Source organism: Gossypium hirsutum, chromosome D01 (genome assembly GCF_007990345.1).
Source record: "Gossypium hirsutum isolate 1008001.06 chromosome D01, Gossypium_hirsutum_v2.1, whole genome shotgun sequence".
In the NCBI taxonomy this organism is placed as follows: domain Eukaryota; kingdom Viridiplantae; phylum Streptophyta; class Magnoliopsida; order Malvales; family Malvaceae; genus Gossypium; species Gossypium hirsutum.
The window spans coordinates 25,888,799-25,913,371 of record NC_053437.1 but is presented as its reverse complement, the minus strand read 5'-3'; the positions used below and the strand labels follow the sequence as shown (position 1 = coordinate 25,913,371).

At 34.7% G+C, this 24,573-nt stretch overlaps 1 non-coding gene across 1 annotated transcript; it reads right to left on the bottom strand.

The window, feature by feature from the left end:
- Window positions 1-840: 840 nt before the first annotated feature.
- On the bottom strand, window positions 841-947 carry LOC121214263 (small nucleolar RNA R71). The gene has a single exon (XR_005909847.1). It is a non-coding gene; the product is annotated as a small nucleolar RNA R71 (small nucleolar RNA).
- Window positions 948-24,573: the final 23,626 nt, after the last annotated feature.

Sequence of the window (24,573 nt, the reverse complement as noted above, 5' to 3'; positions counted from 1 at the left end):
TAGTTTTTAATCACCCTCTTCAAACAAAGTATTTTTTCACCAAAGTTTTTTAAATAACATTCATAATTAATTCTTTTCATAGTCCCTGTGGGTACGATAGCTTAACAGTTACTTGTCACTTTATTGCTTATTGAAATTGTGTACACTTGCACATTTCCGTTGTTCGAAGTTTTTGGCGCTGTTGCCGGGGACTGTGTTTTAAAAAAGTCATTATTTGTGAAGTTGTTAGTTTTGCATTTGTATTTATTTTTCTGTTCAAATTTTAACATAGTTAATTTTTTTGTGATTATTTCAAGTGTTTATGAGTATTGATCTAATCATCGATTTACTCTCTGTAGAGCTTGAGATTGAACAAACTTTTTGACAGCGAAGAAGACAAGCAAGTTAGAGAACGACTGAAGAGATGAACTTCAAAAATTTTAATCAAAGAAACGGAGCAAACCTTGCTCAAAATCGTATCCTTATTTTTGATGATAGGGATAGAGCTTTGAGACAGTATGCCGTGCCAGTATTTCATGATCTTAATTTGAGTATTAGGAGACCCAAAATTGAGGCACAACAGTTCGAGTTGAAGCCAGTCATGTTCCAGATGCTTTGGGGTAATTCAGTGGAATGCCTCACGGAGATCCTCACCTACACTTAAGACTGTTTGTGGAGGTGAGAGATGCTTTCAAGTTAGCCAAAGCACCTGAAGATGCATTACGATTGAAGTTGTTCCCATATTCACTAAGGGACAGAGCTCGAGCTTAGTTGATCTCATTACCACAAAACTCAATTTCAACGTGGCAAGAGTTAGTAGAAAATTTTTTTATGAAGTATTTCTCGCCTAGCAAGAATGCTAAGTTGAGGAACGAGATCACTGCTTTCCAACAAATGACTGATGAGTCATTGTATTAGGCATGAGAAAGGTACAAAGAATTATTACGGAAGTGCCCTCATCACAGAATCCCACATTGCATACAACTTGAGACAATTTATAATGGTCTCAATGCTCACACGAAGATGGTAGTGGACGCATATGTTAATTGTGCTCTCTTTTCTAAGTCTTATAATGAGGCTTATAAAATCATTGAGAGGATTGCCAGCAACAATTATCAATGCCCAACCAATCAAACAGCGTCAGGAAGACGAGTCGCTGGAATACATGAAGCAGATGCTCTTACTTCACTCACATCTCTAGTATCATCAATATCTTTAATGTTAAAAAATCTTACTACTAATGGGTGTAATAGTTTTACAGTACAACTACTGAATCAATTTGAAAATGTAGCATATGTTTATTGTGGGGAAGGACATTTGCTCGAAGAATGTCCATCGAACCCAAAATCTGTGTATTATATGGGTAACTAGAACAAAAATCAAGGAAGGCAAGGGTTGCAATCCAATTTCTATAACCCATCATGGCGAAGCCACCTGAATTTTTTCTGGAGTAACCAAGGGGCAGGAACCAGTAACAATTATGTCCAACCTAGATCGACCTAGCTACCTAGTTTTTCCCAACAAGCTCAGAAAGCAACCCAAGCTGAACCATCCAATAGTCTAGAGAATCTATTGAAGGCATACATGGCGAAAAATGATGCCTTTCTACGGAATTTGGAGAATCAAATGGGCCAGCTTGCAACTGAACTCAAAAATCGACCACAAGGTGCTTTACCTAGTGATACGGAGAATATGAGGAATCCAGGGTAGGAGCATTGTAAAGCGTTAACATTAAGGAGCGGAAAGACTTTAGAGCCTAATTTCGTCGAAGTTGAGATGGAGCCAGCTGATGCTCAAGACTCAGAGGAAGTTCAACCGAGTGTTGAAATTCCAGTTTCACTGAAAATTGAATCTGCAAAATCTGACAAGGTAACTTCTGAACCAACTAATTCTGATAAACTAATAACTCCGTCAGATGCAAAATTTCCATAGAAAACGAATCAACCAGTTCTAGTAAAGAAACCTCCACCACCCTACCCTCAAAGACTTTAGAAGGAGAAACAGGAAATTCAATTTAAGAAGTTCCTAGACGTACTTAAGCAACTTCATATCAACATCCCGTTGGTTGAATCACTTGAATAAATGCCGAACTATGTCAAATTCATGAAGAATATCTTGTCTAAAAATGAAGGCTTGGAGAATTTGAGACGGTAGCCCTAACGAAGGAATACAGCGCATATCTTCAAGACAAACTACCCCCAAAATTGAAGGAACCTAGATGTTTTACCATACCTTGCAATACTAGAGCAACATATTGTGGTAAGACACTATGTGACTTGGGTTTGAGTATCAACTTGATGCCTATGTCAATATTTAGGAAGTTGGGGATAGGTGAAGTTAGACCTACTACGGTTACACTTCAATTAACAGATCGATCCTTAGCACATCCAGAAGGAAAAAGTTGAGGACGTATTGGTACGTGTAGACAAATTTATCTTTCCTGCTAAATTTGTGATTCTAGACTTTGAAGCAGAGAAAGAGGAGCCAATCATCCTAGGAAGACCATTCTTAGCATCCGGAAGGACCCTTATTGATGTGCCGAAGGGCAAGCTTATTATGCGTGTTCAGGATGATCAGCTAACATTTAACGTTTTTAAGTCCATGCGATTTCCTTACACAATTGATGATTTTTATACAGTGTCAGATTTAGAGGATTTAATCATGGAGAAGGAACTCAATTATGTTGAGGACCCATTGGAAAAAAATTTGACGTCAGATCCTCCAAATGATGAAGAGTAGGATGAATACTTAGCTTTGTTAGAAGCTAATCAAAGGGGATTTAATTCGCAATCCCACTTTGAATCTTTGGAGTTAGAGAAAAGGGATTATGCCCAACCAAAAGCGTCAATCAAGGAGCCACCTAAATTAGAATTGAAGGTACTTTCCTCACATTTGAAATATGTTTATTTAGATAACTCTTCTACTCTGCCTGTGATTATTTCAGTAGAATTAACTACTAAGCAAGAAGAGAAACTCATCCTGGTGTTGAAACAATTCAAGAAGGCTATCAGATGGACCATAGCCGATATTCGCAGAATTAGTCCATCTGTATGCATGCACAAGATTATCTTAGAAGATGGCGAAAAAGGGACGATTGATGGACAACGAAGACTGAACCCCATCATGAAGGACATAGTCATGAAAGAAATCATCAAGTGGTTAGATCCGGGTATAATTTACCCCATCTTAGATAGTTCATGGGTAAGTCTGGTCCAGTGTGTGCCAAATAAAGGAGGTATCACCGTCATTGAAAATGAGAATAACGAGTTGATACCGACTAGAATAGTTATGGGATGGAGAATTTGCATCGATTACTGGAAGCTGAACAAGGCAACTAGGAAAGATCACTTTCCTTTGCCATTTTTGAACCAGATGCTGGATAGACTCGTAAGGCGAGACTATTACTATTTTCTCGATGGATACTCGGGGTATAATTAGATTACAGTAGCACCAAAAGGTCAGCACAAGACAACATTCACCTACCAGTACGGTACATTTGCATTTAGTCGCATTCCATTTGGTTTATGTAATGCACCTGCTACATTTCAAAGATGTATGATGTCTATTTTTACTAACATGGTTAAGAAATATTTGGAAGTTTTTATGGATTATTTTTCAGTATTCGGAGATACATATGATGATTCCTAGCCAATCTGGCCAAGGTACTAAGGTGATGCGAAGAAACAAACCTTGTACTTAACTAGGAAAAATGCCATTTCATGGTACGAGAAGGTATTGTTTTAGGGCATCGAATAACAAGACATGAATTCGAGGTAGATAAAGTAAAGGTAGATGTTATTGAGAAACTCCCACCTCCAATATCTATAAAGGGTGTTAGGAGCTTTTTGGGCCACGTCGGTTTCTATCGAAGATTCATCAAGGACTTCTCCAAAGTTGCTAAACCCTTATGCAAATTATTGGAGAAGGACACGACATTTAAATTTGATGAGGAGTGCTTAAGAGCTTTCAACGATTTGAAGAGTCAGTTAATCTCGGCACCTATAATAGTCACACCAGACTAGGATTTGCCATTTGAATTGATGTGTGGCGCAAGTGGCTTCGTGATCAAAGCTATCATGAGTCAGCGAAGGAACAAAGTTTTTCATCCCATCTACTATGCGAGTCGGAATCTGAAAGGAGCTCAACTGAATTACACGGTAACAGAAAAAGAGTTACTTGCTATTGTGTTTGCTTTTGACAAGTTTTGATCTTATCTTGTAGGTACCAAAGTGATTGTTTATACGAACCACTCAAAAATTAAGTATTTACTTGCCAAGAAAGACGCTAAGCCGAGACTGATCCGATGGGTACTTCTACTTCAAGAGTTCGATCGAGAAATTTAAGATCGAAAGGGAGTGGAAAACCAAGTATCAGACCACTTGTCCAGATTGGAGCCGCAAGAAGGGAACTCTCCTCTTATACCAATTCAAGAGACGTTTCCACATGAAGACATATTGAAGGTAAATCATGTCCATAATACCCCTTGGTTTCCTGATATTGCTAACTTTTTAACTTGTGGTTTGATGTTGATTGATAAGACATATCATCAAAAGAAAAAGTTTTTTCACGATGTGAAGTACTATTTCTGGGAAGAACCGTATTTGTTTAAAAAGTGTGCAGATCAAATGATCAAGAGATGTGTGGCAGAAGATGAAGTACATAAGATTTTATACCATTTTCACTCAGCTCCGAGTGGGGGACACTTCGGAGGTACACGTACTGTAACCAAGGTATTGCAAGCTGGATTCTTTTGGCCAATACTATTCAAAGATACATATGCTTACGTAAAGAGTTGTGATCAATGTCAAAGGGTCGGAAATGTCACCAACAGAAATGAGATGCCTCGAAGAAACATCATTGAGGTAGAATTATTCGATGCTTGGGGTATTGACTTTCTGTGTCCTTTCCCTTCGTCTTTTGGTCACAAGTACATATTAGTAGAAGTAGACTATGTGTCTAAGTGGGTTGAGGAAGAGGCATATCCGAAAAATGATGCTAAGGTTGTAATGAAATTTTTGCTGAAACATGTGTTCACAAGGTTTGGAACCCCAAGAGCCATCATCAATGATGAAGGGTCTCATTTTGTGAACAAGTGGTTGAAATGGTTATTAGATAAATATGGAGTGAAACACAAGGTCGCTACAGCTTACCATCTGCAGACGAATGGGCAAGCTGAACTGGCAAATAACGAAATCAAAGGCATACTTGAGAAGGTAGTTTGCCCGAACCGACGAGATTGGTCCAAAAGACTGGATGATGCTTTATGGGCATGCATGACAACATACAAGAAACCTTTATAGGTGTCACCCTATAGGTTAGTCTTTGGGAAAGCCTGCCATCTACCCTTAGAGTGAGAACACAGAGCTTACTGGGCTTTCCAACGACTCAACTTGGATCTTAAAAGTGCCAAAGAGAAACGGATGCTTCAACTTAACGAGTTAGAAGGATTTTGAATGTCTTCATACGAGAAGGCCAAATTACTTAAGGAGAGACTCAAGAAATGACATGACAAGCACATTCGAGTTCGAGAATTTGAAGTAGGTTAGCAAGTCTTGTTATTCAATTCCAGATTAAGGTTCTTTCCAGGTAAGTTAAATCACGTTGGTCCGGTCCATTTATGAGTCATCGAGTCTATCCATACAGGGTTGTTGAACTTCAAGGTAAGGTATATTTTCAGAATCAAATTGAACGGAATCAAATCTCGTTTATTTTATCAGATATTTAATTTTTCTTGTTCTTTTGTTTGAATAAATGATTTAGGGTATATTTTGGGGATTAGTATGTTTAAATAAATTCTGTCTAAGAAATTGGAACTTAAGTGGGACCGCTTGTGATCTCTCTAATCTTTCCTGGGAATTGATTTTAACATAATTTCCCAAGAAATTATTCCCTAAATGACAATAAATATTTAGTTTTTCAAATAAAAAGGGTCAATTTTGATCCAAGTTTTATGTTGCAACTCAATTTTGAATTTTCATTAAGTTTAGGAATTAATTGAATTATTTTTAAAAATTTGGTTGCTCTTTTTGTAAATATTAAAAATTAGATGCTTTTTTTTTGTAAATATTTCAGAAAGCATCTAGAATAAATGTTTTTAGTTCAATAAAAAAAAAAGAAAAAAGAAAAAAAAAGAAAAGATGATAATTGTTAAAATATAATTATATCCATTATAATATATATTAATTATTATCAGCTTTATTGAGAGTTAGGATTAGTTTTAATTTAATCATATTTTATTCGATAAGTTTTTATCTTAATAAATTAATATCAAATAATAATTTAATATGCATTATATTAATTATTAATTGTTATTTACTTTGAGTAGAATTAGAACTTAGAAATTTTAAGAATTCTACTCTAGCTCCTACTCCTTTCACTATAAATTCCACCTATCTGTTCTTTTTTTTTTCATTCATACACCATTCCCTCTAAAGACACCAAAACCTTTAAGTGCTAAAACCTCCTAACAATTCCCTACCACAGCATCGCCCAGCTGATCGGTCAGCAGCACCTCGCATGCGCCCACACCAGGCCTGCTCAACGATCCGCAAGCTGCTCACATCCATCCCCTGCTGCACGCTGCTACCTTGCATACCCGAGCGACACACCAACCTTTCACCCATCCTTAGCCAAAAACCCCTCAACCTATTTTAATTTTCCATCTTTTGATTCAAAATTATTTTTCTTAAGAGCTCTTAACTTTTAATAAAAAAGTGGTAAGACCAAATTTTCTCCAAAATTTTAATTTAATTATCTAATTTTTCAATTTATTGAATTATTAATATTTTATATTAATTAAATTTTTGAGAAAATAATTGTTACCATCTTATGATCAGGTTAATCATGCCTCGCAAGAAAACTCGTGCATCTGCCTTAATTGACGAATCACAAAACAAGTTCCACTATGAAGAAGCCAAAGCAAGATACGAGAGTATCTTCAAGAATCAACAGATGCATCCAGAGAAAGGTTTCACATTGAAAGAAAGCAACTATATTGGTTTTATAGTGCGTATTCATCAGGTTGCTGAAACTCTCAATTGGGAGTTGTTTTGTGAGAAGAGACCTAGTGTGGATGAGGAGTTAGTACGCGAATTCTATGCAAATTGAACCTCAAGCAAGTTGACGGAAGTTCCAGTTCACGGAATCAAGGTACCAATAACTTCAAACTCTATTAATGAGTTCTTTGAATTGCCTGATTTAAAAAATGATGAATATTCCTCCTTCATAAGTAAGATAGAGCCTGAAAATTTGTAAGAAATTCTCGAGGAACTTACAGTTCCAGGTTCTAAGTTGATTGTGTCAAAGAAAGGAATCCACACTTGTCGAAAAGAACCACTCGCAAAGGTATGGTTCTACTCCATCCGATTCATCCTTATGCCTAGCTCACATATGGGACTATAATCTCATTAGAGCGAATGGTCTTATTATACTCGATTCTAATTGGAAAGACCATTGATTTGGGAAAAATCATCCTGAGGGAAATGAAAAATTGTGCCGTTAGACATTCACGTTTTGGCCCAGCTTACTTTCCCTTTACGATAACAATTCTGTTCTTGAAAGCTAAAATTCTTGCAAACGTAAAGAAGACAGGCTATAGCCAGGGCACAATCACAGATTGGGACCTCTATAGAGCAACAAGTTGAAGAAAGTGAGGATCCCAAAAAAGAAGAAGAAGAAGAAGAAGATCCCACAGAGATTGAGCCAGTGCAATCGGCTGAAGTCCCTGATAAGGTGGAACAAATGGAACCAGAAGCTGAACCTGATATCGAGACTTCAATGTTCAGAGCTCAACCGCCTCGCCCAGATCTTTGAGATCAGCTGTCAAAGTTGAAGGACATAATGCAACATATGCAGTGGCAGCAACAAGCTTACTGGAAATACTAAAAAATAAGGGATGACTCGATGAGAAGTGCTCTTACAAAATTTTACAATGACCTATTTATTTTTATGCCTGAGTTTCCAGATTACATATTTGAACCATGAAGCCCATTATCGAAAAAGGAGCAAAGCGATTCATGCAAAGACAATAATGATGGAGCAAAAGATGAGTCGAATTCGGAAGGATCTACAAATAAATATAGGGAGAATCTCAAATTAAGTTTATTTATGTTCTTAGGTTATTTTAGGATAAAGTTAATTAGGAATTTTTTTCATAATAAAACAAGAGATGGAAATCATTAATAAAATTTAACAAGTCGCGAAGTATAAAGTGTGGCAATAGATATATAGATGTCTAGGATTGGATTTAGAAAGAACTTGGTACTTAAGCAGTCAAATTAACTCACTTCCTCTTTTCTAGAATTCTACTTGGTGTATAGTATCTATTCACTTTAAACAATGAGGACATTGTTCATTTTAAGTAGGGGGACCGAAAAATTGAAATTATTTCCACTCAGAATAAATAGTTCTTTTAATTATGATTAGGATATATTTTGTTCAATAATTTGAAATTTTGTTAAGTATGCTAAACTTCAGTATAAGTAAAGTTCTAAATTTTTATGTTAACTGAATAATAATATAAATGTATTTCTAATAAAGCATGCAAATCGTACCATAAAATTTTTAGTTCCTTAAGAAAGGTAGGCATCCATGAAAGTTTAAGTCTCTAGAATTGACTTAGTAGTTTCTTGAGGCGAAATCCTAGGAAGCATGGAATGTTGAAAATGATTTAGGCAACTCTTGTTTGGACCGTTTGAACCTTTCAAGCCAACATTGATGAAATTTTATCCTTTGAAACCCAACTTTGAGACTATATGACCTAATTTTAGTTGAACCCTTGCAATATGTAGCAATCAATTCTCTCTTAATTATCTTTAAATTGTCTCAAACACTAGACTCAGTACTATTCAGAATATTCTTTGAAAATAATTTTGGGGGAGTTGAAAGAAGTATCAAATGCTCTAAAAATTGTAGTACATACAGTAAAATGCTAAAAAAAATGAGCACATGTACTTGAAAGAAAATAGATGTACAAAGGAGCATGTGAAAGCAAAGTAAGTTGGTGTATTGAGGGAAATTATTCCAAAGGTCCAACTGAAGCTTAGTCTAGGGTTTAAAAGCCTAAATTTATCTATCTTTTACCTACCTCTAGCCTAGCAATGTTACAACATTTTTAAAGACCTATTGATTCAAGTTTTCTATGCTACCTACATTAGTGGAGAGAAATTGCTATGTTCAACATATGAAGGCATAAGTTAAACTTAATGATTCCAGCTTAATCTTGAATAAGGAAATAAAATCAAATTGGTAAGGGTTAATATGTCTTGTTAAGGAAATATTTACTCTAATTGTGCTATCATAATAGTTGTTGAGATTAATTTGAACGAGATGTATACTTAAGTAGCATAACTATAAAATTTCTTGTTTTTGAGCATAAGTATATTAAATTCATAATTATGGGAAGAATGTTATTCTGAAGGAATTTTTCAAAGGTGTTTTTTAAGTAATTCTTTTTAATTTGTGCATTACTCGAGACAAGCAATGAATTAAGTTTGGGGGTGTGGAAACACGAAAATTTACACATTTTTACATACCCTTTTTAACTGAAAATCATAAAGTTTTGATAAAATTCTTGTCGAAAAAATAATTAATTTTTAAAAAATAATTAAAGTGCACTTAAAATATGAACATGTTGAATTTCAGTTAATTTTATAATTAATTTTGATAAATTTTTGTTATTTTCAATAGATTTACACAAAGTGCAAAAAATGGCTCGGTAGACACTACTAGAAGTGCAAAACCGAGAAGCAATTTGAAGTATCGAGGTGAACTAAATTTCAGCCTAAGATGGTCCAAAATTATATGTATTAATTCATAATATAATTAATTTTAATTTATATCCAATTTAATTTGGGTTAATAAATTATTATTAATTAATTATGAAAAAGTGGTCCAGTTGAACTGAACCGAGTGAATCGAACCGACCAAGAAATGGACGGCCCAAAAACTATCCCAATAGCTGACCCAAATCAGCTTATTAGCTGATTATTCAAGCTTGCAAAGAGGCCCTTGAATACTTGTTCAAGTTGCATTCAAACCCCTCCACAATTGGTGGCTTTATAAATTTGCCCCAAGCCTAAATTAGCAAAGTTTTAACTATCAACCTTGCCACATGTGTGGCTGGCCAAGGAAGGGCTCTTTGGCTGATAATTTTAGCTATTTTTAGCGGACCTCGTCAGCTATAAAAACCCCTTTATGCTGGTCATTTTAAAAACGCACCTCAAGCATTCATATCTTTCCTCTCTTCTCTCCACTTTCTCTCTTCTTTTCCATTCCAAAATTGCCTTGCTCTCTTGCCGATTTCTCCTCTTAGGAAAGGGGTATTCATCAGATATTTGGAGTAGAAATTAAGTGTTGATAGCAGCCTTGGTCGATGAGGACAACGGAGAAGGAAGAACGGAGCAACTAGTCAAGCCACAAAAAAAACACTGGATTTGATTGTTGTTCCCTATCTCTTTAACTTTTGTTGTTGTTATGCTGAACATATCTATGAATATTTATGTTTTTGGAATGGTCAATTTAATCAATTTAGATTTAATTTAATTCATTTTAGGTTGATTGCATTTCGTTTGTTAAAATTATTGAAATTGTGTTTATGTTGTTATAGGCCTCGGTAAGATGCTTGATTAAGTAAAATCATGACTAAGTTAGTCTTGCATTATAATTGTTAGGTAACTAATGAATTAATTATTTAAACTGATTGAAATTGTAATTAATGGACATAATACTTAATCAGTGCATGTTTAATCACCTAAAGTAGCTAAGGGTTAGATTAGCAACGGTATCTGACGTTACATTTGCCTTGCATAACTTGGAAGATTATTATGATTAAACTGTTTCAAGGCAAGGATACTTTGTTACCTCAAATATTCTTTTATGTGCTTATTAAATCGAGTTAATTATTTGAATTGACATAGGATATGTACAAGAGATTATTTTGATTTAATAAGTATGTATGTGCAATAACTTATTTGCCTATTAAGATTTGTTTAATCAGTTGAATTGAGATAAGGATATAGTCAAGAGATAAATGGATTTTGGTAGGTGAGTATGTTCATAAGTTAGCAAATTACCGAGTTGCTGTGAACGTATTCGTAACAATATAAACATGAGTTTAATAATTCTAAGTTAAGAAATGTAATTAATCTAACACAATTATGTCATCTTGATTAAAATCGTATTTTGAAATCGTGCATTTGAGATTTATTTATTTAGTTTACTTAGTTTAAAATCTTAGTTTTTAATCACCCTCTTCAAACAAAGTTTTTTTTCACCAAAGTGTTTTAAATAACATTTATAAATAATTCTTTTCACAGTCCCTGTGGGCACGGTTACTCGATATTTACTTGTCACTTTATTATTTGTTGCGATTGTGTACACTTGCACATTTCCTTCATTCGAATAACAAGAGTGATTATCCGAATATAATGTAAACAAAGAAATAAGAAACTAAATATGATGTGACAAAAATATTATGACAAAGAATAAGGATAGAGTGATGTTGATTTGGAAGGTCAGGATTACCTAGAATCAAGTATTACTATGAATAATACCTTGGCAAAATTGTATCTACTTTACTGCGTAGAAGAATTCAAAAATGACCTTCCGCCCACGAGAGTAAAACCTCAAGTTACCTTGATCGTGTCCATAGGCTTTTTAGATATCTTGCATGGGCTCCATCTGTATGATCGTGACTCTATATCTAGAGTCGACTACAAGTGTCTATCGAATACTTGTTCATTTCATTTAATTTTAATCCAAACAATCCAACCCTTTCAGAATTAGAATCGATTTATAAGCATGCGAACAATCTTCTATGCCTAGAGATTGTTTTCATTTTAATTAAGAAATAAGAACAATCAAGTGAAACATGAAAATAAATTAAATATATGCTGCATCTATAAAAACAGTTTAAGGTTTCATTGAAAGTAATCCTAACCCTATGAGATTTAGCTCATCGGCTAGGAAATAAAATTCCAAACCAACCTATTATCTGACATTGTGTTCAACTACTTCAATTCAATCTTTCGAATGAAAACTAATGGAAATAATAGAAGAACTTTGGGAAACAACTTTCGCTTGCCTAGTCCCCACTTCGGCAGCACAGCGTCCTGTGATGGCTAAGAATGACTGCTTTTGACTTTATTTCCTTTGCGCAGCTGAGCCCTTATTCACGCCTAAGAATCTCTCCCACTTTGGTCGTTATTTTGTGAGGTCCCCTTCATCGGCTTTTATAGATAGATTAGGCTAGGATCGGCTAAAAACTCGTGATTATATTCTCCTCTTTTAGAGAGTTTATTTGGTACAAGTTTGAATTTGAACTGGGATTGCTGCACGAAAAATGTTGACTTGGTTTTCCTAGCATTGCGACGGCATCCGTCCTGGCAAATTGTTTGCACTTTGTCCTAACAAAACTTCACCCATTTATTTCCTCGTTCTAATACTTGTTCCTGCCACACAAAACTCCACCACAAGCGATTAAAAACACCTAATTCCAACACAGTCCAAGTCTTAATGTAAAAATGCTAACTAAAATGTCTTAAAATGTAACAAAGTGTACTTAAGTACAAGCAATTAGCTAGGTCTAAAAACATGAAATATAACTCTTTTCAAGAGTTATAACACCCCCAAACCTGAGTTATTGCTTGTCCTCAAGCAAAATACACCTAAATGAATGAATGCACCCATTTTACCTTGGAAAAAAAAACTTCTTGTACTACCTAGCTATTCGAAAACAATTTATACCTCCATTCTCAGCAATCTTCTCATTTCCTAAAACTGATTCGAATGTTAAAGGTTTGTTTAGCAAAGATAGTACAAAAATTTCTCCCTAAAATAAAAATTTCCTGAGTACCCATACATTCTTTTTTTTGTCTTATAGCAAAATATCTTTTTATTCACTTAATTCATTTGTTACCTAAACATAAGTCACTTGCTTTAATCCCATATCAAAATATATTTCATAAATTTATTTTCCTTTTTTCTTTTTTTTTCTTTTTTTTAATGGAAACCATATTAGGGGATTTAGTTTTTTCACAAAAATGTTTTTAACTTGACAATCATGATAGACCATACAACGAATTGTCGAGTACCTCATCATGTCACAATTTAAACCAAAAGTCACTCATGAATATAAGACCTTTAACTAAAATGATGGATGGAGCATACAACTACCTCCTTAGATACTTAGTCCATTGCTACAAAAAAATGCCCCTAAAATTATACCACACACTCTTACTTAGATCCTCCTTTCTAATCAATAGCACGATGGAGCAAACAAAGTGATGCTACAACTTTAAGCATTGGAGTGCATACTTATTTAAACAAAATGCCATAGCAATTTAACTAATGTTTGCTTTCAAAAATCCCTAAGGGTATTAAAAGATACTTACTATATTTTGAAAAACAAAAAAAAGTATAGGACATCCCATTTTTAGAAATCAATTTCCAAGCAACTTAGCCTAAGCTAACTTCACCCAATCCATTGTTACCTGTTCTAGCTATATTGAAAAACTTTAATCTCATCATCGAACATCATGAAGAAAAATTGTACTACTTATAGACAAAGCAATATTTCAATAGTTATTATGCCATGGAAAAATATCCTATATACCAAAATGAACATACTAAATACAAAATGTAACCTAGATGCACAATATACCCCCAAACCTAAGGGATCCATTGTCCTCAATGCATGTAAAATCATGAACAGTATATAACAAGTATGAATATACACACAAGTGATAAAAAGAATTATGCAATGCATGAGAGAAAAAAACACAAAAACATAACTTTCTTGAACTGGATTGTTGGCACTTCATTCAATTCCTTTTCATGGACTTGCGAGCGCTGACTTGGTATCGCATCTTCCTTTTCCGTAGGTCCACTTCCTCACCTTCTTTGTCGGTATCCGCTAGTTCATTGATCAGTTGATCTATTGCTTGATCTTGTGCAGTCATAGAGATGGGTGAAGATGTCAGTTCAGGAGTTTTACCTTTTTCAGTGGCAGTGGCTGGTTCAGTGGCTAGTGTAATGGCAGTGACATTTGTTTCTTCCTTTTCTTCTTTTACATCTTTCTATAGTTTGACAGAGTTTGACTTTTCTAACTCCTCTTCAACAACTTTTCCTTTATTTGCAGTAGCTCTTTCATCATGGAGTCAATTCTAGTAGTTGATGGAACTGGCTCTTTTCTGCACTCATTAGACGAGAGCAAAGTAGCTGGGAAAGTAGGAAATTCTGGCATGGGTCTCGAAAATTTTTCTAGAGGGATCTTCTTAATGCCAAATCCCTATCTTTCACATATGAACCATACCGAGCTTGGTACTCGTTGTTTTGTTCCAGCTCTTCCATCATTTGGTATTGTTGCACCTCAAATAGAGAAAACCTCTGTTCTAACTGATTTAGAGAAGTCAAGATTTTTTGGTCATGAGAGGCGGGAGATGTTGCTGTGGGAACACGCGTGGTAGGGAAGCTTGATTTTGTTGGGATATTGCGACAAATTCAGTTTCTCGTAGCTTGACAAAAATTGCTCGTGCTATCCTACCCTTATTGGGGGTAACATCCTCAACGTCAACTAAAGGGACATTTGTCATCTTACATAGGGCAGAAATAAGGGAAGGAAAATTCAAACTCTCGACATTCTTATCAGCACACCTATGGACCTCTTGGAAGATAATCTTCCCTACATTTGTCTTTCATCCTTTTAAAATAGAATGCAACAACAACATTCTTTCTTTCAAAACATTCGTGTTATGTGTAGACGACATAAGAAGACTCCTTAAAAAGTGGTACCACACCTTTTCAATTAGTTTTAATAGAGCTCTTTCAATCGTGTAACACTCTTGGCTTGAAATAACCCACTGCGTTCCTTCAACGCATAAATCCTCCAACACTTTTTCCAACCCCTCCAGTGTAATATTCTCTGCAAATTTAGAATGCTCCTCTCTAACCTCCTTGATGCCGAACTGGGCATGAATATGGTCTTTACCAAATGGCATAGATTTACCTCTCACATAAATGAAGGGAGATTTTGGGGAATTTACATGAGTGTAAAACTCTCTTACCACTTTACCCACAACAGCCCCTAGGTGTAGTCAAAATCTGCTCCAGTTTTGCTTTTCTACAATTAAGGACATCGATTCATCGTACCCCATGTGGGGTTCATCCTTCAATAAAAATCCTTATTCAAAGAAAAATGGCCGCTTTAGAATATTAGTTGAATACCTTGTGGCAGCAGCAATATTGAATAATATCTTTGATTACGGAGAACCAGTGGGAGAAGATTCTGCTATTTTAGAAGTACTCTTTACACGAGCCAAGAAAAGAAAGTCAGGGAAATAGAAAAGAAAAATAATGGAGTAAACATCAAATAGCAAAGAGGTTGAAGACAAGAAAAGCGTAAAAATGTGAACTTTGTGAGAAGTGGGAAACATGAACAGTTTGAAGAAAATAAAAAGGCATAATGATGACAATTTTTAGGGAATGGGAACGTGAGGAAGAAGGGCTATGATGTGGAGGAAAATTTTAAAATGGAAAAGACTTTTGAGTGGAAAATAAAATAACTTAGCCCTACATTGTGGGCTTTATACTTTGGGTTTCCCAATATTCACTAAATGTAACTGCCTAAAAATCTCTCATTTAGAATTTTCTAACCGATCAACTCTTTTATTAACACCTCATCATTCAGTTTGTGGTGACATAACGTTTCTCTATAATGTTGTGACAAACTACTACTTTGTACACACTAACATACTAATAAAAAACAGAAATAAAGTTGTATTAAAAATAAAGAGAATAAAAATAAAAATAGAAATGGGAAATAAAATGAAAAAAACTACTTATTAATGAAAACAAAAAATTCAAACATCACGAAGGCTAACGTTTTTCTTGTCACGCTTTATAGGAGCACCCTAGTAATACTTCAAGCGTTTTCCATTAACCTTGAATGTAACCACTGTTATTAGGTCTTTAACAACAACAGCACCATGCGAATACACTTGAATTATGTCAAAAGGTCTTGACAATCGAGATTTTAACTTACAAGGAAATAATTTGAGCTTGGAATTGAACAATAATACTTGCTTTCCAGGTTTAAATTGCCTTGGCAAAATTCTAGCATCATGTCATCGCTTGGTTTTTTTCTTATACAAACGAGAATTCTCATATGCTTGTGTCTGAAACTCTTTCATCTCATTCAATTCTAGCAATCTCTTGTTGTCAACAATAGTCTAATTCATGTTCAGCTTTTTAATCTCCCAAAACGCTTTATGCTCAAGTTCAACAGGTAAATGACATGGCTTACTGTAAACAAGTTTAAAAGATGACATCCCTAATGGTGTTTTAAACGCAGTTCAGTATGCCCATAGAGCTTCATCCAATCTAGTAGACTAGTCCTTTTGAGATGGATTCACCACTATTTCCAGAATTTGTTTAATTTCTCTATTAGAGATTTCAGCTTGGTCGTTCGTCTGATCTTTGGTAAAATCTTGGCTTGATTTGCTTGGCCTTTGAAATTATTGTTGGGCCTTGAGGTAGTGTGAACCCATTACATCCATGAATCTGAAATTGGACCTTGAGACTCGCATCATTTCCGCTTCCTCAAGAAGATTCATCCTCGAATATTTAGCTGCTCCAAAAGAAAAGATATTAAAATAAATAACAATAAAATGAAAAAAAAACTTACCTAAGCTTTCTTGTGCACCAAAACTATCTCTACAATCAAAGATATAAATATGATCTCCCAAATCAGCATGGATCAAGTATCTCTCATTCAAAAACAAACCATCGACACTAAACAAAGAAATATTAAGTACATGAGTGTTTAAGTAAAAAATAACATGTAACTTTATTTGAATATACATGGTCATGCATAAGAATTTCCAACGATGAGTCAAGAATTTCACATATTTGTAAAAATCAAGAAGGATAAGATTATGTAAAAAGTCGTCGTTAAAGGTTAAGATAGAAAATTTTATTGCAAGAGTAAATATATAAAATGCTTTAATAAACCTATCTAGTACAACAACATTACTATTTTAAACCAGTACAAATCTAGATAAACCTGTAAAATCAATTGAACTTTCAGACGAAGGTTTAATGAAATTTGACCAACAAGAAAGCATGTTGTAAGGAAAAACAAAATCAGTAGCATACTTATCAAAAAATTCAAGGTATGCCTTCTTAAATCAATTTCTAATGTTTCCTTACGTTTCTTATCTTGTATCACTTTTGGAGAAGTATCAATGTTCAACTTACCTCTCTCCCATCAGTAAAATCATTTTTCGATGGTAGAGTAATATAATTGGAAGTTTGTCAATGGATCCTTGAAATCCTGTAAGAAAGAAACATCACTAAACAAATTTAAGTTAGGGTTAGTTAAAACATAATCATTCCTCACTTTTGTATGCATATTTTCTTGCTTTTCATTTTCTTTTTCCACTTGAGAGTTCTTCAATTTTACCTCATATGTATTTTCGCTCACCAAATTTGGACCATTAGTTAGACTTTTATCACTCAAGGTCTCTTTTCTCTCAGTCTTTTCACATGATTCTTCTTCACTTCCCATATCCCCCTCCCAAGTATTATGAATATTCAATTTAGTGCAATATATCTCAGTGGAAGAACATGATGTTTCTATCTTATCTAATTCCATAGATTTAAGGAAAAAATTCTCACTATCATCTCCTTTTATCAACAAAAGTCTTGTGTTGGCACAATCACAACTATAGGGCCCACGCCCTTTGCATTTAAAACATTCAAATTCACGAGCTCTTTGTTATTTTGGTGAAGAATTAGTAGAAGTGGTCTGCTTAGAAGATGTTGAAGAAGGTTTTGTATGAGCCTCACTTTTCCACTCAAAAGATTTAGTCTCATCATGTTTTGGTAGCAACATATTAGTAGCATAAGGGAGTTTCAAATTCTTGAAAGTAGAATTAGAACATGTACCTCTATAATATTATGATGCACCAAATGGACGAGATTGACATTGTTGAAATTGGTGCTCAATCTCAACTGCCTTGTGTACTGCCTCCTCAAGATCAATGTAGGTTTGAAGATTAAGAGTATTGGCTATCGAAATGTTCAAGCCATCTACAAACCTCACCATGGTAGTCTCTTCATCTTCTCGAATATTTATTCTTTGCATAAGCATCTCTATCTCCTTAAAGTACTCATCAACAGATCAGGTGATATGCCGTGACAATTCTATGTTTCACCCCATACCTGTACAAGGCATTCGCCATTAGTTTGTAATCAAAATGGGATCCCTCGTCACTAATAATGGCTCCTGGTGTACCAAATCGTGTGAAAATACTCTTATGCAAAAATTTCAATATCGACTTAGCATCATTAGAGGCTAGGGCTACTACTTTTACCCAATTAGAAACATAGTCTACTGCCAAAAGTATGTATAGCTTGCCCACGGGTGGTGTAAACTGACCCATAAAGTCTATTCCTCATACATCAAATAGTTTAATCTTCAATATACTTTGCAATGGCATTTCCTATTCTCTGACAATGGTTACACGACCTATAAAATTCATAAGCATATTTAAGTAAACTTGGCCAATAGTATCCCAACTGGAGTACCTTGGCAGCTATTTTCATTCCTCCAAATATGGGGCTAAGTGACAATGTTGTAAGACACTATGCATCTTATCGTGGGGATGCAGTTTCAAATTATTTAATCTATAGAATGCTTGAATATGAATAGTTCATCCCAATAGTATTGTTTGGCATAGTGAATAAATTTTCGTTTTTTATGAGCATTGAAGTCAGGTGGCATTACACCGCTTACTAAGAAGTTTACTATATCAGCATACCAAGGTAATGACTTGGCAATGAGCAATTGTTCATCTGTGAATTCTTCCTTAATAAGTTTCTTTCTTTCATCTTCATTTCCCGATTCTATTCTTGATAAATGGTCAGCCACTTGATTTTCAATTCCCTTCTGATCTCTAATTTCCAAATCAAACTCTTGTAAAAAGAGTATCCACCTAATCAATCTCGACTTGGCATCTTTCTTCCATACCAAGTACTTGATAGTTGAGTGATCTGTGTAGACTGTGACATTTTTTTTACTAAATAAGAAGGAAATTTGTCGAATGTAAAGACCACTACCAGTAATTCCTTCTCCGTAGTGGTATAATTAAGTTAAGTATCTGTCAACGTCTGACAAGCATAATATATTGCATGTAGTACATTGTTTCTCCTTTGACCCAACACTGCGCCCACAACATAATCACTAGCATCGCACATGAGTTCAAAGGGCAATGTCCATTCTAGAGAAACCATAATCGGTGATGCTACAAATCATTTCTTGAGTTCCTCGAAAGGTTTCAAACATTGATCATCAAAATGAAAAGGTTTATTTTGTTCAAGTAAAGTACACAAGGGTTTAGAGATTTTTGAAAAATCCTTGATAAAACTTCTATAAAATCTTGCGTGTCCTAGAAAACATCTAATACCCATAACACTATTGGGTGATGGCAATTTTTTGATCACTTCTATTTTTGCTTTGTATACTTCAATTCCTCGCTATGACACCTTATGTCCCAAGACAATGCCTTCACGGACTATGAAATGACATTTATCCCAGTTTAATACTAGATTCGTTTCTTAACAGTGACATAAAACCATCCCCAAAGTCTTTAAGCAATCTTCAAAATAATTTCTGAACAAAAAAAAAGTCATCCATAAAAACTTCAAGGTAATTTTTCACCATGTTCCAGAATATGGCCATCATGCAGCGCTGGAAAGTTGATGGGGCATTGCATAACTCGAATTGCATCCGTATGAATGAAAAAGTACCATATGGACATGTGAAATTTGTCTTCTCTTGATCTTTTGGTGCTATGGCAATTTGATTATATCCTAAATAACCATCTAGGAAACAATAAAAAGCCTTACCAGCTAATCTGTTCAACATTTGATTGATGAATGACAAAGGGAAATGATCCTTCCTAGTTGCCTTGTTAAGTCTGCGGTAGTCCATACACACTTTCCATCTCGTAATAGTATGAGTCAGTATGAGCTCATTGTTGTCATTACTTATAACCGTGACACCCCCTTTATTGGATACACATTGCACAAGACTTACCCATGAGCTGCTTGAAATTGGGTAAATAATGTCAGCATCAAGCCACTTGATAATTTTTTTCTTGAAAACTTCTTTCATAATTTGATTCAGTCGTCTCTTCTGTTCAATGGATTTGCTATGGCAATCTTTTAACAAAATTTTGTACATACAAAAGGTAGGGCTAATTCCATTTATATCGGAAAGGGTCCAACCTAGTGCTCTTTTAGATCACCGTAACACTTCTAACAATCTATCCTCTTGGTCAAGTGTTAGCTTAGTAGAAACTAAAACTGGAAAAGTATTGTTATTCCTCAAATACGCATATTTCAAATGTTGTGGTAGAGGTTTTAACTCTAGTACGGGAGATTCCTTTACAGATGGTTTAGGAGGCATAAAAGATTGATCTAATAAATATAGGGATTCAAATTTCTTCCCTGTCCTATCCACTATCTACCGGGCTTCCATAAATCCACCAATCTCTTCACAACTTACAGTGTCACCTTGCTCCAGTAAATCGTCTTCACTGCCAGAATTACAATACCAAAATTTTGTGAATTCGACCACTGCTGCTTCTATCAAGTCAATGGCATGGCATTCCTCATTCTCATCTATGTATTTTAATGCATCAAACACATTAAAAGTAACCTGCTAATCATTTACTCTCATGGTTAGTTCACATTTCTGCATATCAATTAGGGTCCTACCAGTAGCAAGGAACAATTTTCAAAGAATAATTTGTACATCATGGTCAGTTTCACATTCTAGAATAAGAAAGTCCACAGGAGAGATAAATTTGTCCACCCTTACCAATACATCTTCAATTTTACCTTCTAGATGGGCGTAAGATCGGTTAGCCAATCGTAACATCACTGTGGTAGGTCTCGCTTTCCCAATTCCTAGCTTCTTAAAAATAGATATAGGTATTAGATTTATACTTGCCCCTAGATCACATAATTCTTTTCCTACATAATGATTTCCAATTGAACATGGGATAGTGAAATTCCCTGGGTCCTTTAACTTTGGAGGTAACTTATTCATCAACATTGCTATACACCCTTCAGTGAGAGCAATAGTCACAAATTCTCTCAACTTGTCTTTCTTTGACAGTATGTCTTTCATGAATTTGACATAATTGGGCATTTTATTCAAAGCTTAGGCTAGCGGTATATTAATGTGGAGTTGCTTCAAAACCTCCAAAAATCTTTTAAACTAAGCATTTTGTTTAGAATTCTGGAATAGCTGAGGACTAGGTAAAGGTGGTCGTTTTTCAGGTTGCTGATATTTTTTTACTATGGAATTTTTTTGGCAACCTGATCTGATTCTGTCACAACATTTCTCTGTGTACCCTTTTCAGGTGTTGTCTGCTGTTCAATAGGTTCTAAGATCTTTTCCTAGTTATGGCTGGATTTTCTTCCTCTATCGTGGTATCTTGAATAACTTCATCCAAATGAGTCCCACTTCTAAGAGTGATGGCCATACACTGCTCATTCCTTTGGGTTCTCAAATTTTTAGTATCACTTGGCAATGCACATCGTGGCCTTGAATTTAGAGGGTTCACTATTTACCCCACTTGATTATCAAGAGCTCAGAGAGACGTAGCCTGAATTTGAATCATAGTATCATTTTTGCCATATACTCCTTCAAAAAAGATTCAATATAATTAAAAGATAATATCTTACCTTGTTGAGCACTTTCCCTCGGCATAGGCTGATTATAATTGGATGGTGCATTATGTGTAACATCCCAAAAATAGAGGGTCAGTAGAATCGGGTTTGTGAATCGAGAAAGAGTTATCATGCCTTAATTTTTAAGATTATCTATGCATTTTTAGGAAATAAATGAGGTATTGGTTTTTTGGTTAAGTGTTAGTGAAACGTTCCTTCAAACCCAAGTTCAAATCCCTTATCTTTCACCATTTTTATTATTTTGCAAATTTTTCCTTAAACCCTAGTATGCGACATGCCATGTTTTTAAAATAAATATTGCAAAATTATTTCAAGAATGAGGAAATATCCTAATGGTTAAAAGAAATATGAGAAAGCATGGAAATTAAATGAGGTCCCAAGTTCGATTCTTTTCCCTTACGAAATAATTTAAATTTTTTGACAAATGCCCTTTGTTTTAATCTGTGAGCCATCCAAGCCTAGTTAACATAGGCATAAATATTAATTTTTCACTAATAATTAGCCTTTAATCCTCCTTCTCATTGCCTAGTCGCTCCTCTCCTCCTCTCCTTCTCTTTGATTTTAATTTTTTTCCTTTGCCCCATTGTTGTCGTCGCCTACAGCTAGTTTTACCATCTTTTTCTTTTTTTCTTTTTTTCCACAAGATTTGTTAACATATTCTCCACCATATTGCTTTTATTTTTCCTCATTAAAATCAGCCTAAGATAACCCCAAGATCGATCCTAAAAATTGCGAAGAAAGTGTCATTGTTGTTTCTCTCGTCTAGCTTGGGTAATGTCTCTTTTCTCTTCAATTATTAATTAATCTTGTCAATTAAAAACAAAAAAATTCTAGATCTAGAACTTTGGGGACTTTAAATTATTTCAAAGTTATTTTTCTAGATTTTGATGAGATCTCAAACTATTTTAAAATTCAGTCCCAATTTTGGCCATCATAGATGGTGGTGCGTGCGCCTATGTGCAAGAAAGAGGGTTGTTTTGTTTCTTGGATATTGCCCATATTTTTCTAGAATTAAATTGTGTTCTTAAACCCTCCTAATAAGCCTTTAATCACATGTTAATTAGGTAAAGACGTGGCCAATCGAATCCCACAAATCGTGAAGCATAAGTGCAATTAAGGATAACTAGTTTGTTATTTCAACATGGTTGTTGGGTAAAGGATACGGATTGATTAAATAAGGTATTTTAATCAATATTAGATACAAATTTTCCAAAATATTATTGAACTGGGTGCTGACCCAAATGCCCCAAATCATTCGTAAAGGCGAAGAACAATTGTAGGTACGGTTCTCATCGATAGAGTGTAAGGAATCTAACTAGTTTGGATTCATAAAATGGTTATAATTTCAACGATTAGTTTGAACTCATAAATGGGTGTTTTGGGGCTGGTTTAATGGTAAATTAATTGAATTTACACTGAATTTTTGTTTTGGTTTGTTTAAGGAATTATTAAGGAATATTGGAAGATTCTCTAGTGTACTGCAAGGAAGCGAAAAATAAGGTGTGGGTCCTAAACTCATAAAATTGTTTGAAAATGTTAAATATCATGTTATATTTGATAGATTAACTTGATGATTAGATTGGCTTAATAGCCAAATTATTGATTTTGCGAGTGGCCGAACCAGGTATGTTTCGAGCCTTAAAAGATTGACATGTCGGCAAAATTGCTAGTTTGATAGTATGGATGTTTGATTGAGTTTGTAATTGCATATTTGAGTTATGAGATATGAGAATGTTTGACTGAATGATATAATGTGTTGAGATATTAAACTTATGTATGATTTAAAAGCATGAGATATTTGTTATATTGTGTACTGAAAAGGGTGCTATTTATGCACGATGAAAATCCGTAAAGCATGTGAAATTGAATGATATTGATTGATACCAACACAATGGCAATTCCAAATATTGGAACACTGTTTCCATTTACTGAAAGTATGTGATTATTCAGGACATGTTGAGCCTGTCAAATGAATGTGTAAAGTATTGTGATTTTATTATTTATGAGGTTTTGGGGCATATTGCATATGCATTGGGTTGGGATTTTTTGGTTGACGGATGAGTTTCGTGGAGTACTAGTGGCATATTAAGTCTGTATTATTCGTAGTCAGTGCACTGAACCTAGAGTACCAAGGGGAATTGTAATTTATAGCATTTTTACTAGAGAAATTTTTTGCATATTGTTATCGGTGGTTTTAACCACAACAGGCTTATGGCCATAATGTTTTGGAGTTTGGATGACTGGTTCTGGGGAACATGTGGTGTGTAGCGGATGGTATAGGTAGAAACCTTTTTGTATTGCATCATGTGCACGACATATTCGAGTGTTATTGATTTATGCTACGTATTCTATTTTGTTTTATTGAATGGTATCGAAATTAATGATTGCTACTCGAATGAATGATGACCTATGCTCACACACCATTTGACATCAACTTGATAATGGCTATGTAACGATATGAAATTCCTATGATGGTTCTATTTTCTTTTGTTAAAGCTAATCTGTTTCACTGTTTTCAACATTTATGTTTGTTTAAATAATTGTTCGACTCACACTGAGCTTTTCATAAGCTGACCCCCCAACAGTGTTTAACTTTTTAACTTGGCATTTAGAGAATCACCTTGGACCTCAGATTGTTTTTTTAATAAGTATTAATCAATCTCTAATGGTTTTGGTTTGTAATCTTTAATGACTTCTAGTTTATGGCTTGGTAAATTTTCTTCTGGGATTTTTTGCGTGCATGGATTACTCAAGCATAATAATCAGATAATGCATGATATCGGGCTTAAGTAAAATTTGATATTGTTTCCTAGTTTCCACTGCATTGCAAAGGAA